The sequence below is a fragment of the Pongo abelii genome, chromosome 12, assembly GCF_028885655.2.
Source record: "Pongo abelii isolate AG06213 chromosome 12, NHGRI_mPonAbe1-v2.0_pri, whole genome shotgun sequence".
In the NCBI taxonomy this organism is placed as follows: domain Eukaryota; kingdom Metazoa; phylum Chordata; class Mammalia; order Primates; family Hominidae; genus Pongo; species Pongo abelii.
The window spans coordinates 25466507-25482305 of record NC_071997.2 but is presented as its reverse complement, the minus strand read 5'-3'; the positions used below and the strand labels follow the sequence as shown (position 1 = coordinate 25482305).

Below are 15799 nucleotides of genomic sequence, written 5' to 3'. Positions count from 1 at the left end.
TTGCCTTGAGCTAGATGTCTGCATTGACACATTCTCCCATCACTCTTGTTACCTGCAATGTGAAGTTTAACAATGGTGCTTTTACCATATTTCATTACCTTCCAAACAAGTGACAGGAAGCAGGTGGATATTCTTGCCATTTGCTATTGATCATTGTCATTGTTTTTCAAGAAAAAAATCCCCCTTCCATAAAGAGCTTGCATTGCTGGCTGGTGTGTGTTGTTGCGTCCTTGGGGAGCGAACGTAATGGCAGAAGGAGCTCTCCAGACTCAGAGAGGACCTGGGAGGCAGGGAGCTGCAGGATGGTTACCAATTATGAATTATGGGCATCTCTAGGCCCTCCTATGATGGCTACAGGGAGGGTGCCAGGCTCTCCTGTGTGTGCCCTTTCCAAACACTCGCTGCTGCGATGCCCCAGGTAAGTCCAATGGCCTCTCCCTCTATGGGCATAACTCCTTGCTAGTACTCTCAGCTGTGTCCACAGCTGCCCACTCAGTTCCCATGAACCCCTTCAGGCTGTCAGCTGTGTCTTAGTAACCCTGGGCCACCCAGAATTGCACTGGCCCACAGGAGCACTTCAGTGTTTTGTGACTTGATGGGTACAGAATTCAGGAGTACACAAAAGCACCACCTGTAAATTAGCCCATCCTCTTTCTTTCACCTTGCAGTAGGGCTGGCCTTGGTAGGGTTGTGCCAGTTATTAAAATACTAAAATATATCCCTAGTTGTTGGTAAATGACCTCTGCTCCCCTCCACTGTCCTGTTCCTTGATAGTGTCCCCTGGCTGACCCCAATTCCAGATCCTCCCACAGGGCACTTTTTTTTTTTCTCACCAGTCCAGCAACTAAAAGGTTAACACTTAATCCAGCAGGCTTCAGAGCTATTAGTAGGATTACTAATTCTGATTAGTAATTCTGCAGTTTTGATTAGTGGGAACCCAATAGGTCCCCTTCCCAACGTGCTGGCTAACCAAAACCCCCTCTTACCCCCAGCTGGATCACAGGGAGTCCCAGGAAGGCATGAGACCCCCCCACGCCCAGGTGCGTTCGAGACTGCCCACTGGTCTGGCCAGGGCTCCTGTGCTCCTACTGGCATCTTCGTGAGTCCCAACAGGAAGATGCAGAGTTCTGCAGGGAGATAGCAGACTGTCAGCCACTGCTGATACCTGCAGACAAATGCTTCCACTTCCGAGTCCAAGCGTACCTCCACCAAGCGTCAGGGGGGCCACTGCAAACGACTCAGTTTTCCAAACTCTGCTTGGTATGCAGAAGCACTCAAAAAGCTGGGAAGGCCAAAGGCTGTTCTTTCCCTCTCAGTGCTACCTGTGCAGGTGGAGGATCCAGAACCTGACTTCACACCAGGCTCCACCTAACTGAGTGCATAACCACAGGCAAGGCGCTCACCCTCTCTCAGCAGCTTTGATGTATGTCTGCCATCACTTCAATGACACTAATAAACCAGCCCTTTTATGAAGATGGCAAGGATAGGTGAGGTCATGTCTGTATCGTGCAATGAGCTCATCTGAAGACAAGGTCTGGATAATTGCAAGGTGTAGTTATGGTTTCAAAATATTTCTGTTTCAACAAGTGGCAGAGGTGGCTCACAACAGGTATGTCCATGTAATTCTGAATAGATGACCGCAGAGGTGACAAAGCCAGCCTCAGGACATCCTCTGTGTTCACAATGAGCGTGAGGCCCTGGGGAGTCCCTTCGAGCTATTGTTCAGTGATGTTCCCAGGTTACCCAGTACACAAATACCTAAGAGAAATTCTGCTCTGCTGCATGCAATCTTTAGTTTGTTTATTTTGTATCTTTGCAGGTTTAAGAAACCTAATTTCTTTGCTGGGAACATCAACAGATCTCAGGGTATTCCTCAGCTGTCTGTCTTCACATCTGCAAGCATTTGTGTTCCAGGTAGGAAGCTGTGACTTAAAAGAAAAAAACAAACAAAGTGTGTTGACCATTCTAGATAAATGAGTGCCCATTGCCTAAGGGATGGGAAAGAGGCTTCTTAGGCTCTGGTCGGAAATGTGTCAAAGCTGGCCTGGGTGTGAGGGCAGGGGATGGCCTCAAACTCTGTAGCAGGCAGAGAATGGGGGTCTGGGGGAGCACATCACACAAGTGTGTGTGTGTGTGTGTGTGAGTGTGTGCATATGTTTGGGTGTGTGGGAGTGTGTGTGGAGGGGTGAGCCTGTGGTGAGCATGTGTGTCAGGGTGTGTGTGAGCATGTGTGTATGTGGGTGTGGTGAGCATGGTGTACAGGTGAGTGGGTGTGCATGAGCGTATGCAGTATGTGTGTGGGTGTTTGAGCATGCATGGATGAGTGTGTGTACAGGTGAGCATGTGTGTGCAGTGTGTGTGAGCATGTGTGTAAGTTGGTGTGGGTGACTGTGTGTGCAGGTGTGTATTGCAGCAAAGGGAGTGTGGAAAAGGAGGAGGGGTTTTGTCTGTTTCAGGGGGAGAACAGCCCATGTTTTGCAGACATGTTCCAGTAAAATGTCTGGCTTGATTTCAAAAGCCCAAAGATGGTTTCGTTGTGGATATGGGCAGGTTTGATCCTTCCGACCATCGTGACTCTTGGGAGTTGCTTCAGTGGGGTCCTGGGCTTGATTTTCATCATCCTCCATGGGGGCAGTGGAGAGCTGAGAATGCCTTGAGAGAGGTCACGGTCCTTCACTCCATGGGCCCAGGGCAGGTGGGGAGAGCTAGGGGCTGCGGGTTAAAACCTACAGGGAGGCCGGGCACGGTGGCTCACATCTGTAATCCCAGCAATTTGGGAGGCCAAGGCGGGAAGATCACGTGAGGTCAGGAGTTCAAGACCAGCCTGGCCAACACAGTGAAACCCTCTTTCTCCTAAAAATACAAAAATTAGCTGGGCATGGTGGCACACACCTGTAATCCCAGCTGCTCAGGAGGCTGAGGCAGGAGAATCGCTTGAACCCAGGAGGCGGAGTTTGCAGTGAGCTGAGAGCCACTGCACTCCAGCCTGGGCAACAAAAGACTCCGTCTGGCCGGGCATGGTGGCTCACACCTGTAATCCCAGCACTTTGGGTGGCCGCGGCAGGCAGATCACAAGGTCAGGAGATGGAGACCATTCTGGCTAACACGGTGAAACCCCGTCTCTGCTAAAAAAATACAAAAAAATTAGCTGGGCGTGGTGTCATGCACCTGTAATCCCAGCTACTCGGGAGGCTGAGGCACCAGAATCACTTGAACCTGGGAACTGGAGGTTGCAGTGAGCTGAGATCACACCACTGCACTCCAGCCTGGGTGGCAGAGCAAGACTCTGTCTCAAAAAACAAACAAACAAACAAACAAACAAAAACACCTAGGGGGAAATGAGGCAGCCCGGGCCCCACCTCTTGAGACTTTGTGCTTGCCAAGGCTGAAGTGGTTTGGAAAGGCTTCGAAGAGAAGGTGGGACTTAAAACTGGGATATGAAGCATGTGTAGGATTAAAATAAGCTGAGAGAGGGGGATCGGGCATTCAAGAGCAGGAGTGAGTTTACCTAGGAAGGAAGGAGCAGTCCACACTGGGGGAGAGAACAAAGACTCCGAGGGCCTGGGGCTGGGAGCGTGGCTCTGAGCTTTCTCTTTAAGCTTCTGGCCATGTTGCGGCCACTCCCTTGTGCCACCTGCCTGGCCTTGTCTGTATCCCTGAACTCTCAGTTGAGAAGAAAGAGGAGAAATAATCACTGAGACCAAGAAGACTGCAGGGGACTTTGGGATTTTCGACCTCCTAGGTATGAACCAGAAAAATCCTCAGGAAGGAGCTGGAAAGCCAGTTCCAACCCTTGGCAGGTGCCTGGTCTCATATGCTTCTTGAAAATCATTATCCCAGATTCTGTATGGTTTTTATTCCTCCTGTTGATCTTAGGCAAAGCTTATTTTTAACAGCAGTGACCATGTCCAGAGCTGGATGGCTACTGAGACATTTATTCATTCGCTAGCCAAAGGCTTATATTATACATCCTCACAGACAGGAGCTGTCTATTGTCTGTTCCTTAAGTGGAAACTAGAACTCAGCCTCCAGCTTTAATCAGATGAACCCACTGAGATCATCACTGCCAACCCTGCCATCCTACATTGCAAACCAGAGGGCTATGTGTTTCCCAAGTCTCCATCATTGTGCCTTCAGCCTTCACAAAGGAGGCACATTAGAAAAATGGTGTTTTTGTAACTGTGTGCCTTTGAAGGTCTTGTTTTTGTAAAATAGCTTGGCTGATCTTTACAAAACCAGATTATTGTCAATCAAATGCTCAGACTATTAAGATGCACACACTTGGGCTTGTCAGAGATGCCCCATGGCTTCAGTTAGCATCTGGCAGTCAGTGAGCAGAGGGCAGTTTGGGCCCTGGAGGAGCTTCTATGTTGGGGGACATGAAGTGCCACACTGTGGACATGACGGGAAGAACGCTCAATGGTGTTTATGCTGACTTTCAAACATTTGTGCAGAGAGAGCCCTGGTCACTCAGAGCTGCATCCCCCGATGCTTTTAGGAAGTATCCCTGTGGGTTGTTTTTTTTTTTTTAATTGAGATGGAGTCTTGCTCTGTCACCCAGGCTGGAGAGCAGTGGTGCAATCTCAGCTCACTGCAACCTCCGCCTCCCAGGTTCAAGCGATTCTCCTGCCTCAGCCTCCGGAGTAGCTGGGATTACAGGTGTGTGCCACCCTGCCTGGCTAATTTTTGTATTTTTAGTAGAGATGGGGTTCTGCCATATTGGCCAGGCTGGTCTTGAACTCCTGACCTCAAATGATCCACCTGCCTCTGCCTCTCAAAGTGCTGGGATTATAGGCGTGAGCCACCGTGCCCAGCAGGATCCCTGTGCTTTTGTACTCTCATTGTCCCTTCAACATAAAACCCTCTGCTGAACACCGATGGGAAGGGCTCCTCCCAAGAGTCCATCTCAGATGGTGAGGAGCACTGAGGAGGAGGATGCTACTGAAAGGACCTCACGTCCCCTGAAGCTCAGGGCCACCTTCTGGTGTGCCAAGGGTTTCGCTGGGGCAGAAGGGAAAAGAAGCAATGACAAGAAAGGGCATTCTTTGTTTATAGCCAGGCTCTCTATTTCTTCCTCAAAGACATGTGGTGGAGCTGTGGTGGGTCCACAGGCATGTGACTGAGGATGAGACGAGGCTTGGAGCATGCATATTGACAGATGCATTTGAAATCCATGACTCATGGCTTACAGATGGCTTCAAGTGTGGTCCAAGGCTGCTCTCTGTCTGGGTAGAGGGAATCTCTTAGTCTGCATGCAGCAGCATCTTATTGGTATACAGTTTAGTGCCAGTGAGGCTGTCAGATGACCTTGGTTCCACTGGGTGCAGGAGCTGGGACTTTCCAGTTTGGAGCTTGCTTACACAGCAAGCATGATGACCAGCTTTTCCAAATGGGCACCACTGCTTTTCGTTATTATGGGATTCTGTGCCGCTTTTCCACAATCAGATTTGACATGCAGAAGTGCAGGAATAAAACAGCCCCTGCCCCTCTTGATGGCCATTCCCAAGTGGACTTCAATGAGGCTGTCCCTACGGTGTTTCTGTGTCACACATCATAAGTGACCTCTTTTGAAAAACTGTGTGGTGCTGGGCATGGTGGCTTATGCCTCTAATCCCAGTGCCTCTGGGAGGCCGAGGCAGGAGGATCACTTGAGCCTAGAAGTTAAGGCCAGCTTGAGCAACACAGTGAGACCCTTATCTCTACCCACCCTCCCCCCAAAAATTAAATTAGTCATGCGCAGTGGTGCATGCCTGTAGTCCCAGCTACTGAGGAGGCTGAGGTGGGAGGATCCCTTAAGCCCAGGAGTTTGAGTCTGCAGTGGGCCAAGATCATGCCACTGCACTCCAGCCTGGGGAAGAGGAAGACCATGTCTCAAAAAAAAAATTGCTTTTTTTTTATTTTAAGAGAAAAAGTAAGCCAATTTCCTACCTCCCTCCTTCTCTCCACCAACTTTAAAGGGCTCTGCCCTGGAACCATCTCCATGGAAGACAGAGAAAGACCAGACATTGGCCCATTATTTCATCTTCGTCTTCTCTGGCTGTTTAAAAATGCGTGTGCATGACAAATGTGTGCATTCGAAACATACTCTGCTTCTTGATTTTATCACAAACTGCAGCCTTTTTCTCACAAAAACTTAACAGCCAAGCAGAAGCAAAGAAGAGTTTATCAAATTAGCCGCCAGCTTCCAGCTGAGATGGAATCTTCTTCTCACTGCTGTGAGCAAAGCCATGACCCTCTGCCACGGAGATAGTTTTGGTAAGTCAGAAAATAAGAAAATATTTTGTATTCTACCTTTTAAAAATGTCATTATGGCATAAGTATTTTGCGTATTGCTATGTAGAATCCAGCCATCTTCTTTTAACCTTTTTATGTAAAATATAACATAGATGCAGCAAACCATACAACATGATAGTAATTTTTATTTTTAGTGTCAGTGTGATAGTCTGTCAAACAGATGGACCATGCTTTTCCTTCCTGTTTCATCATCATTAGACACACAGGAAGCCTCTCCTTGTTCTTGAATTATGAGCTTTGTGACATTTAGAGAAAAGCACCGAGAGAGACAACTGAGATGGAGCACAAAATGGATTCTTTGAAGCACTCATACTTAACTCTCAGGAATAATGATTAAGTTGCCATTGTATGCAGATGGTAGAGAGAGTGAAGTAATGTTCATTTTGCAAACTTCCTGGTCAAATCCCTGGTCTTCCTCTGTTGGGGAAGGTCACATCTTTGATGCAATTGCCTTATAAAAAGGGTTGTAGGGGTTGGGTGCTATGGCTCACACCTGTAATCCCAGCACTTTGGGAGGTTGGGGCAGGTGGATCACCTGAGGTCAGGAGTTCGAGACCAGCCTGACCAACATGGTGAAACCCTGTCTCTACTAAAAATACAAAAATTAGCCAGGCATGGTGGTGGATGCTTGTAATCCCAGCAACTCGGGAGCTTGAGGCAGGAGAATCACTTGAACCTGGGAGGCAGAAGTTGCGGTGAGCTGAGATCGCACCATTGCACTCCAACCTGGGTGACAAGAGTGAAACTCCACCTCAAAAAGAAAAAAAAACAAAAAGGATTATAGGAAGGGAAGTTCACCACTCAGCCCACCAGCTTCATGGACTGGATCATTCCTTCAAAAGGTATTTCATGCTTCCCAGGCACCTTCCTGGGCACTGGGCATACAGCAGTGAAAAGATAAAGTCTCCACTCCTGTGAGTTTGCACAGTAGTTATGGCAAGTGATCCCTGCACAGAGAGCTGCCAGATGCTCTCACAGCAAGAAGGAAGAGAAAGCAAGCCCTATTAGACCAGCTTTGCAGACACCCTGGAGCTCCTGAGGGCTGCTGCTATCAGCTGCCATATAGGTGACACTCACTTATAGTGGGACTCTTCCCTTCACTGAAGTCCAAACTGACTCTGCTTTATGCTCCTGCTCTTCCAGAGCAGAGAGACAGCAGAGTTTACATGCATCATGGGAAGAAATCTAGCCCTGAGCCGGGTATGGTGGCTCACACCTGTAATCCCAGCACTTTGCGAGACTGAGGCACGCAGATCTCTTGAGCCTGGGAGTTTAAGACCAGCCTGGGCAATATGATCAAACCCTGTCACTACAAAAAAAATAAAATACAAATACAAAAATTAGCCAGATGTGGTGGCCCAGTAGTCCCAGCTACTTGGGAGGCTGAGGTGGGAGGATTGCTTGAACCAGGGAGGCAGAGGTTGCAATGAGCTGAGATTGGGCCACTGCACTCCAGCCTGGGTAGCAGAGCCAGACTCTGTGTCAAAAAAAGAAAAGAAATCTAGTCTGTAGTTGTTACTTTTCCCAGTCTACCTTCTCTGTACCTCCACATGAAATCAGTGTATTCACACCAGTAGTTTGAACAACGGTTTCAAGACTTGGACTCTGATTTTCCAAGGTTAAATAGGCCAGACGATGTTGTCAGGCTCACTTCAGGCAAGGTCATGCCTTCCACAGGGACAGTGATCTCTCACCCAGATCCGTGGAGGAATAGAACACTGCTCAGGGAAAAAACTGTGAAGGGCTTTTGAAATGGATGAAAAGATTACTTGAAATGGACAAAAGGCTTTGAAATGGACAAAAGGTTGGCACAGCCTTCTGGGTTATCTCTACATTCCATTGTCTTTGAGTTATTTTTACAGCTCTGTAAGTTGCAGCAAACTGATAATGCAGATGACCCTCATCCACAGAAATACAAACTAGTTGTGTCAGGTGGTTGTGATTGATGCTGCCTTGAGGACAGATCCCTTTTGGATCTATTTGTCACTGTCAGCATTCTTTTCTGTCTATAGTATATAGTTAGTACTTTGAATTCTCTTTTGAACCAGTGACAACATCTTACTGATGTAGCAATAAGATGTAATACATCATTTAATTAATGAGTTAAAGAAAACCTTTGATATGTCCTTTTCTCTTTTTTCTTCTTGAGATGGAGTCTCACTCTGTCACCCAGGCTCTGTCACCCAGGCTGGAATGCAATGGTGTGATCTCGGCTCACTGCAACCTCTGCCTCCTGGGTTCAAGTGATTCTCCTGCCTCAGTCTCCCGAGTAGCTGGGACTACAGGCACGTGCCACCCTGCACGGCTAATTTTTTGTATTTTTTAGTGGAGACGAGGTTTTGCCTTGTTAGCCGGGATGGTCTCGATCTCCTGGCCTTGTGATCTGCCCGCCTCGGCCTCCAAAAGTGCTGGGATTACAGGTGTGAGCCACTGTGCCTGATGTGTCTATTTTATATCTGTATAAGAGTCATGATTTTACCTTTATTTAATACTTATCTTTTAACGATTGCAATAGGCCAGATTTCCTCCTCTGTTTCTCAAGCAAACATTAATGATTGTTTTCCTTTCTGTGAGTGCAAAGTCCTTGGGATTTGGAGCATTCAGCTAAGTCACATACCCTCCTTCCTCTCTGATGACGGCACTTGCAGGTGCACCTGAGAAGACACCTCTCACAGGTGGAAAGCCAGCTGGCCTCCTTACCCACTTCCCACACAAAAAGCTGCAGCCACAGGGTCTGCAAGAGAGGCAACGCACTACGTTTCAAACACCACGAAACAGCAGCAGGGCTCCCTCTGCACACTGCCCCCATTTCCTCCCACCCCTTCTGGACATTCCTGTGGATCATACATGGGGCACAGTGAGGTTGAGGGGTAACCTCTCCAGCTCTGGGAGCAGCACCCAGTTCCCTGTAGGGTTTGCTTTCCTCCCATCTCACACCAGATGGATTTTAAGTTCCTTTTCATGGCTTAGGCTGTTTAGCTCTTGGTCCTTTCTGTCCAAAAGCTGCCTTGCCAGGGGTTTTCTACTGATGGCTGCTATGTAAGAGGCCCACCCAGGCCTCTTCTGGGTAGGCTATTGGAACGAGGCTCACTTACACAGGTGTTAGCCCCAGAAAAGTTGTTAGTTTCACAGTGATTTGTTTATTGTCTGTCGATCAAATGTATTCATTTTTGGTTATTATCTAAATGTAGGCTCCTGGCATCTGTTTCACTTGCTGCTTTTAGAATACATAATTCATATACTTCAGTCATGCCTAGAGGAGGAAGAGGAGGAGGAGGACATGGGGAATGTCAAGGAAATGCTACCAGATGACCCGACTCTCAGCCAGCCAGATCAGGCACTTTCCCACCCTCTGAATTCCTCACTGTCGCAGGCGTGTGCCAGCCCCAGCGTGGAGCTACTGGGGGTGATGCTGACACACATGGGCCACGGCCGATATCCCGTGGGTGTGAGCAACATGGTCCTCAGGATCCTGGGCTTCTTGGTGGACACTGCCACGGGCGATAAGGTAGGGACACCAGGACCCCCTTCCACACAGCTGTTTCAAGGGGAATAAGAGCCATAGGTGATTAGGAAAACCCTCAAGATCACTTTGTCCAAACAATGATAAAGGATTCTACAATCATCTTTACACTAGGCGATTTTGCTGGGGGTGAGTTTAATTCACTGTCTGTTGATTACTGGTCGGCTCAGGTTTGTGGGACATTGATAGATGCCTGGCATGATTAGAAGTGTGGGCCATCTGATGGCCTGGGTATTTATTGCCTTCCCAGAGTGTGCCTGGCCTGGTGAGACTAACTCAGCAATAGCACACCACTGACATCTGAGTGGCATGCACTGAAAATTCCCCTAGTGTTCAAAGACAGGAAACGTCAAATAGTCTGAACAGAGGATTTTGAAAAGATTACATTGGGATACCTGTTGAAAGATACAAAAATTAGAGTTACTATTTACCTAACACCTACTATATAGCCCTTATGTATGTTATCTCGAAGCCATGCCATCCTGTAGAATATTTGTTCTTGTCATTGTCATTTGATGGATGAGGAAACTGAGGCTCACAGAAGCTGAGTGACTTGCACAAAGTCACACAGCAAGGAAATGCGAGGAAATAGTGGAACAGAGATTGGAGCCCCAGCCTGCCTGATCTCAAGTCCATTCTTCACCTACAACCCTAGACAGGAGGTTGTTTTATGCCCTGAGGAGTGCAGGACACAGGTTGTAGAGGTCGGACATGGACGTCAGTACCATGAAGCAGAGCTGGACTGATGGAGGAACAACTGAAATGCCTCCATTGAGGAGTGGGGAGTGGGCTGGTTAAAAAAAAACTGACAGCAATTGTCTTAGGGCTAATTTCTCTGCACATGTTTGATGTTTAGCCGCTATCCATCTTCTTTTTGTGCCCACAAGTTCCCCCTCTCACACAGATGAGTTGTGCTTAGTAGGAAATTGAAGTAGGTGCAATCATTCACCCTGAAGCAGGTTAATAGTGGTCTTGGCCGTGGCAATGAGTCACAGCCTAAAACTCTTCATGCCTTAGAGTCCGCAGAATAATAGGAAGCTTCCAGGGCCCTTTCCTTCTTGAGCAAACTCTCATTCTGAGTTCTCCAATTGCAGAGATCCTGCACACCTGTTATTGAGCAATGCTTGGACAAGACACCTCCCTAGACCAAAAAAAAAAAAAAAAAAAAACAGGAGCCAGGGAAATGCATCTCAATGCATCTCTCAGGTTTACCAGTTCTCTATCTGTATTTGGTCTTTCTTTCTCACTTTGAGATAGTAAGTCACATATCCAGCTGCATTCAGTGCTCTCTGTGAGGTAGATTCCAATGTGTGTCTGTAAATGAGAAACTCACCTCCTGCATGAGTGTACATGTGAAAAGAGCAGACATGGTTGATGAAGCATGCAGCAGTGAAACACTGACCCCAACTTGGGGGTGCTAATGAGAGCTGGGCCTCCTTAGCTGGCAGCAGCTAAGGCGCTTTCAGGAAGCAGGTGTTTTTAGACAGTTGGCAGAAAGAAGGCCCAGTTAGTTCTGAAGAGGCAATGGCTTGGCTAGGCTATGCCTAGGAGAATGGCTCTCCCTGCTGCTGTACCTGTGGCAGAGCCCTCCAAGGGCCACCAGTGGAAAGCGCCTGAGTGTAGTCTGGAGCATTCTGTAGAGCCCTAGCAGGGCCAGCATTCATGCTGGGCTGCAGTGTTCAGCTCCAAGTGAAAGCAAATTCTTTGCGCTCACCAGCTGGAGCAAGAGGTCAGCGCGTAGCATGACAACTTGTTAAAGGAAAAACAAAAACATCTTGCAGTGACACTTGTTAAAGCACCATAAGGGAGGCTTTATCTGTAAGGAAGGCTTTATTCAGTACCATCTCCACAGGGCTTTTGCAGCCGGGGAGGGAGATTGGGCTTAACTCTGAGTACAGCAGGGACAGGGTGGCGGGAGCGGAATTTATAGCCTAGGAGCTGGGTGGGGGGTCAGTGGATGGGAACTTACTAAGAAGAAATGTCAGAGGTAAGGGGGATTCTGGCTGAACCCACCTAAGAGGATTCTTGTAGAAGTCCAGCCAGCTGGGGTGACCAGACATCACCTAGAGGCTGGCAGAGGATGAGGAAACTGATCACATATGGAGATGGGGCATTCTTGCTAAAGTGACTCAGCAGGGTTCTTGCTAAAACTGGATTTCACAAGAAAGTGGGCAAACGAGAAGGTTCAGGAGCCAGAATAAAGTTCAGCCAAGTGGAGAATGTTAGTCAAATGATATACACAATTATATAGTAAATGTGTATATATTAGTCAGCAAGGTAACCAGGAGTAAGCTTTTACCTCTTCAGGCACAGTTAGAAGGCGTGAAGAGCAGACGCTGACAGTCTTCCATAGCTGAACGTTTAAATGCATCTTTTCATCTCAGTGAAATAGGTGTTATCATCAACCCTATTTTACAGCTGGCATAACTGAGGATCTTGAAGGGGTTGGGTAATTTTCCCAAGGTCACCTCACTAATTAGTGGAAGAACAGGAATTTACACCTCCACAGATCCTTCCAAGACTGTCCTTCTCAGCATTCTCTCTCTCCCCCAAAGTGTTTTCTGCCATCTGCTTTAATTCCATAATTGGTCACTTGGGACTAATTACTAAAAATACCTTCAAGTCTGATAAAGGCAATCCTGGCACGTACATTTCTGGGTTCAAATTCTACTTCTTCCCCTTGTTAGTTAGAACGTTGGACAAATTGCTTAACTTATGGGGATACTCATGTCTAATTCTATAGGGCCATTATGAGGTTTAAATGAGTTAATTGTTGTAAAATGCTTAGGCTATTTCCTAGAATATAGTAAGTACCCAGTAACCACTGGTCATCATTATTATTGCTCCACCACTGCCTCCTAAGCTGAGCACTTTCTCTTAACACTCTTGGCCCAATCCCTTAGCTCCTCTGAAGGTCCTTGCAATGAGGTTTGACCTATATTTAATGGGTGGAAACAATAGAGAAGATATTAAACACTTAATTGAACTACATAATAAAGCAACAGAAGCAGACAAATGTCAGGTAATCCAAGGTAATACACATTAGAGATTAATTAAACCTGCTTCTGTTCATTCCTGCCTGCTGAATTAGCTATAATGACTTAAACAATCACACCAAAAGTTACACTCATCTGATTTTCATTGCATCCATTATTCAGCACTTGCACTCATCATCAACAGAAAAGCACACCCTGCGTGTCCCATCTGCATTCATCTGCCACCATTTAACACCCCGTTCAGCTGCACAGCTGTGGCAGCCTCATTCCCTGAACAATTTAGTGCTGGCCTGCACCTCCGGTAACAACTGAAGTCAGCATTCCGGATTGCCATACCCATCTGTCCCTCTTCTACATTCTAGCGGCATTCAAAATAGTCAGATGCCAAGGCATGTTTAAGAATAAAGTGAAAAACTATACTGATATCAAATAACGAATTTAGGTCATGTACTCCAGGATTACAGCAGAGCAAAACAACATTTTTTAAGTGTCTCTTCACCTCTAAGATAAAGGTGAAAACAATTTTTTGAAAAAGAAGAAAAACGCCTTTTCATTGGTGGTGATGGTTTTTGTTGAATTTAGAGGAGGAGTGAGACATACTTTCATGAACCTTGCATTTGAAGTTAATGGTGCACACATCTCTGTCAAAGTATACTAGCTTATAGGAGGTTTATTCATGAAATCAGACCAAGTGAATACATTTCTATTGGTTTTAAAGTAGTCATGGCCAAGTTTCCTGGAGCTAAGGGAGGGATGGTACATTCACCATTCTCAGATAGGAAGACTTACTTGCTCGTCAGGTGAAGTGTCTGAGGAGAGCTTCAGGTAACTTAGAACCTCCCCATCTCTCGAATCTGTTACTTCCCAATTGAGTCACCAATACCAGATTGCTGATGGATGGGGGAAGGAGAGCCTGTGTGGGAATTTGAACCGACTATGTCAGCTCCAGAGACTTGTTGAGAATGCGGGGATTAGTACACGTCTTGAGACCCCCAAATTGATGGGGGTTCTGCAGCCACATGGAGACCGTGGGTGCCTTTCATAGGCTCCCTCCCAACTTTCACGACTCATCTGCTTTCTCCAGTGTCTGTTAAGGAAGAATGTTGGTTTGCTCTCACGAGGACATTTCTCACAAACTGCAAAGCCCTCTTCCTTTCCCTAAAGAGAGCCCATCAGCTCCCTGCCCCTGCACCATCCCTGCCTTGCAAAGCCTCCCACTGAGTCCTCACTGGACCCTGAGTGTTTTCCTGAGAAATCAGGAGTTCTCTTAGTAAGAATAAATGCATGAGCTGGGCGCAGTGGCTCATGCCTCTAATCCCAGCACTTTGGGAGGCTGACGCAGGTGGATCACCTGAGGTCAGGAGTTCGAAACCAGCCTGGCCAACATAGTGAAACCCTGTCTCTACTAAAAATACAAAATTAGCTGGGCATGGTGGTACATGCCTGTAATCTCAGCTACTTGGGAGGCTGAGGCAGGAGAATCATTTGAACCTGGGAGGCGGAGGTTGCAGTGAGCTGAGATGGTGCCATTGCACTCCAGCTTGGGCAACAAGAGTGAAACTCCATCTCAAAAAAAAAAAAAAGAATAAATGCATGAACTTCTCCTTTACATCCCAGGGTGGGACCTTGGGCTTGGTAGAAGAACTCAAATGGTAGTTCCTGCAACAAGGAATAGTATAACTGTCTCTTTTTATCTTTTCCCTTTAAACATTTCCCTCTCACAGCTCATCCACGTGCTGTTGGAAGATGAAACCACCGAAAGCGCAGTTAAACTCAGCCTTCCTATGGGACAAGAAGCCCTCATAACCCTAAAAGACGGACAACAATTTGTGATTCAGATATCAGATGTACCCCAAAGCTCTGAAGATATTTATTTCAGAGAAAGCAATGCTAAAGTGTGAGATTATTTATTTGAATAGAGAATAAGAAAACTGATAGACTTGCATTCTTAAAAATATTAAATCCTAAAGTTTTTCTATTGATAAAAGACGATGTTATGTATATAATAGATGTAGCATTGTCTATTTTATGTTTATATGTATTTCAAGGAGGTGGTTTTGATAAAATATATAAACTGATTTGGAGAATAATTTTTGCCTCTGTTGCTTTTCTTTTGGGGCTGTCCGAGTATTTCTATTTTGAGACATGGCAGAAAGGAAATTTGAGAATGCTTTTCGGGAGTAAAGAAATAGTTAAGGCTCCAGAGAAAGAAAAAGTTCAAGGAATACCAACTGGTACAAGCAGTAAAATGCCAGTGGTGATATTTTTCCTCCCCTTGGTGGTGCCTCAATCAAAATAGAATTTGTAGATAGATCCCCTCAGGCAGTGATGAACAGAAAAAAAATCAATATGATATCACTGTTAAACTCATTCACTGGTCCATTAAACACCTTTGGTTCACTATCCCAATTTTCATAAAGTGAGAGAATTTTGAATGCAACAATGTCTGCAGCAGAGGCCAATGTCCTGCTTTGAATCACTGTTTAGTTCTCTTTTTGTAGCAAAATCCTAAAAACTGCTGAAACTAGGAATAGATCATTGTTACAGAAAATCCACTTTTATGTAACTGATTATAATATTTAAAAGGAATTTTAAAATTCGTGCTTCACATGATTTCCGGTATACATGGAAAAAATAGAGAATATTTTATTGATCTCATATTACATATGAAATGAACTAAATTTCATGTATCTTTACATATGGAATGAATTAAATTTACTTATGAAATGAATTACATTTCCCCAAATGCTTGGAAATTTTTTTAAAAACCACAGGAGCTGTACGTCTGTAGATTCATTAAGAATTACTCATCTTTATGGATAAAAAAGTAATCATATTTAAGAGCCCTTTTCAACTACATTTAATATATTATCTCAGGCTATCTGGGAGGAGTTGTTCTTTGTCAAAGAATGAGTCAGAGAGATATTTATTCTTTTGCTCACTGCTCGGTGACTTTGCATGTCATGTGTTTGCTCATAAGTAAGTA

General features: G+C 46.0%; 1 pseudogene; it reads left to right on the top strand.

The window, feature by feature from the left end:
- The window catches only part of LOC112128507 (ranBP2-like and GRIP domain-containing protein 4), a 144100-nt pseudogene extending 129197 nt beyond the window's left edge, over positions 1 to 14903 (top strand).
- Positions 14904 to 15799: the final 896 nt, after the last annotated feature.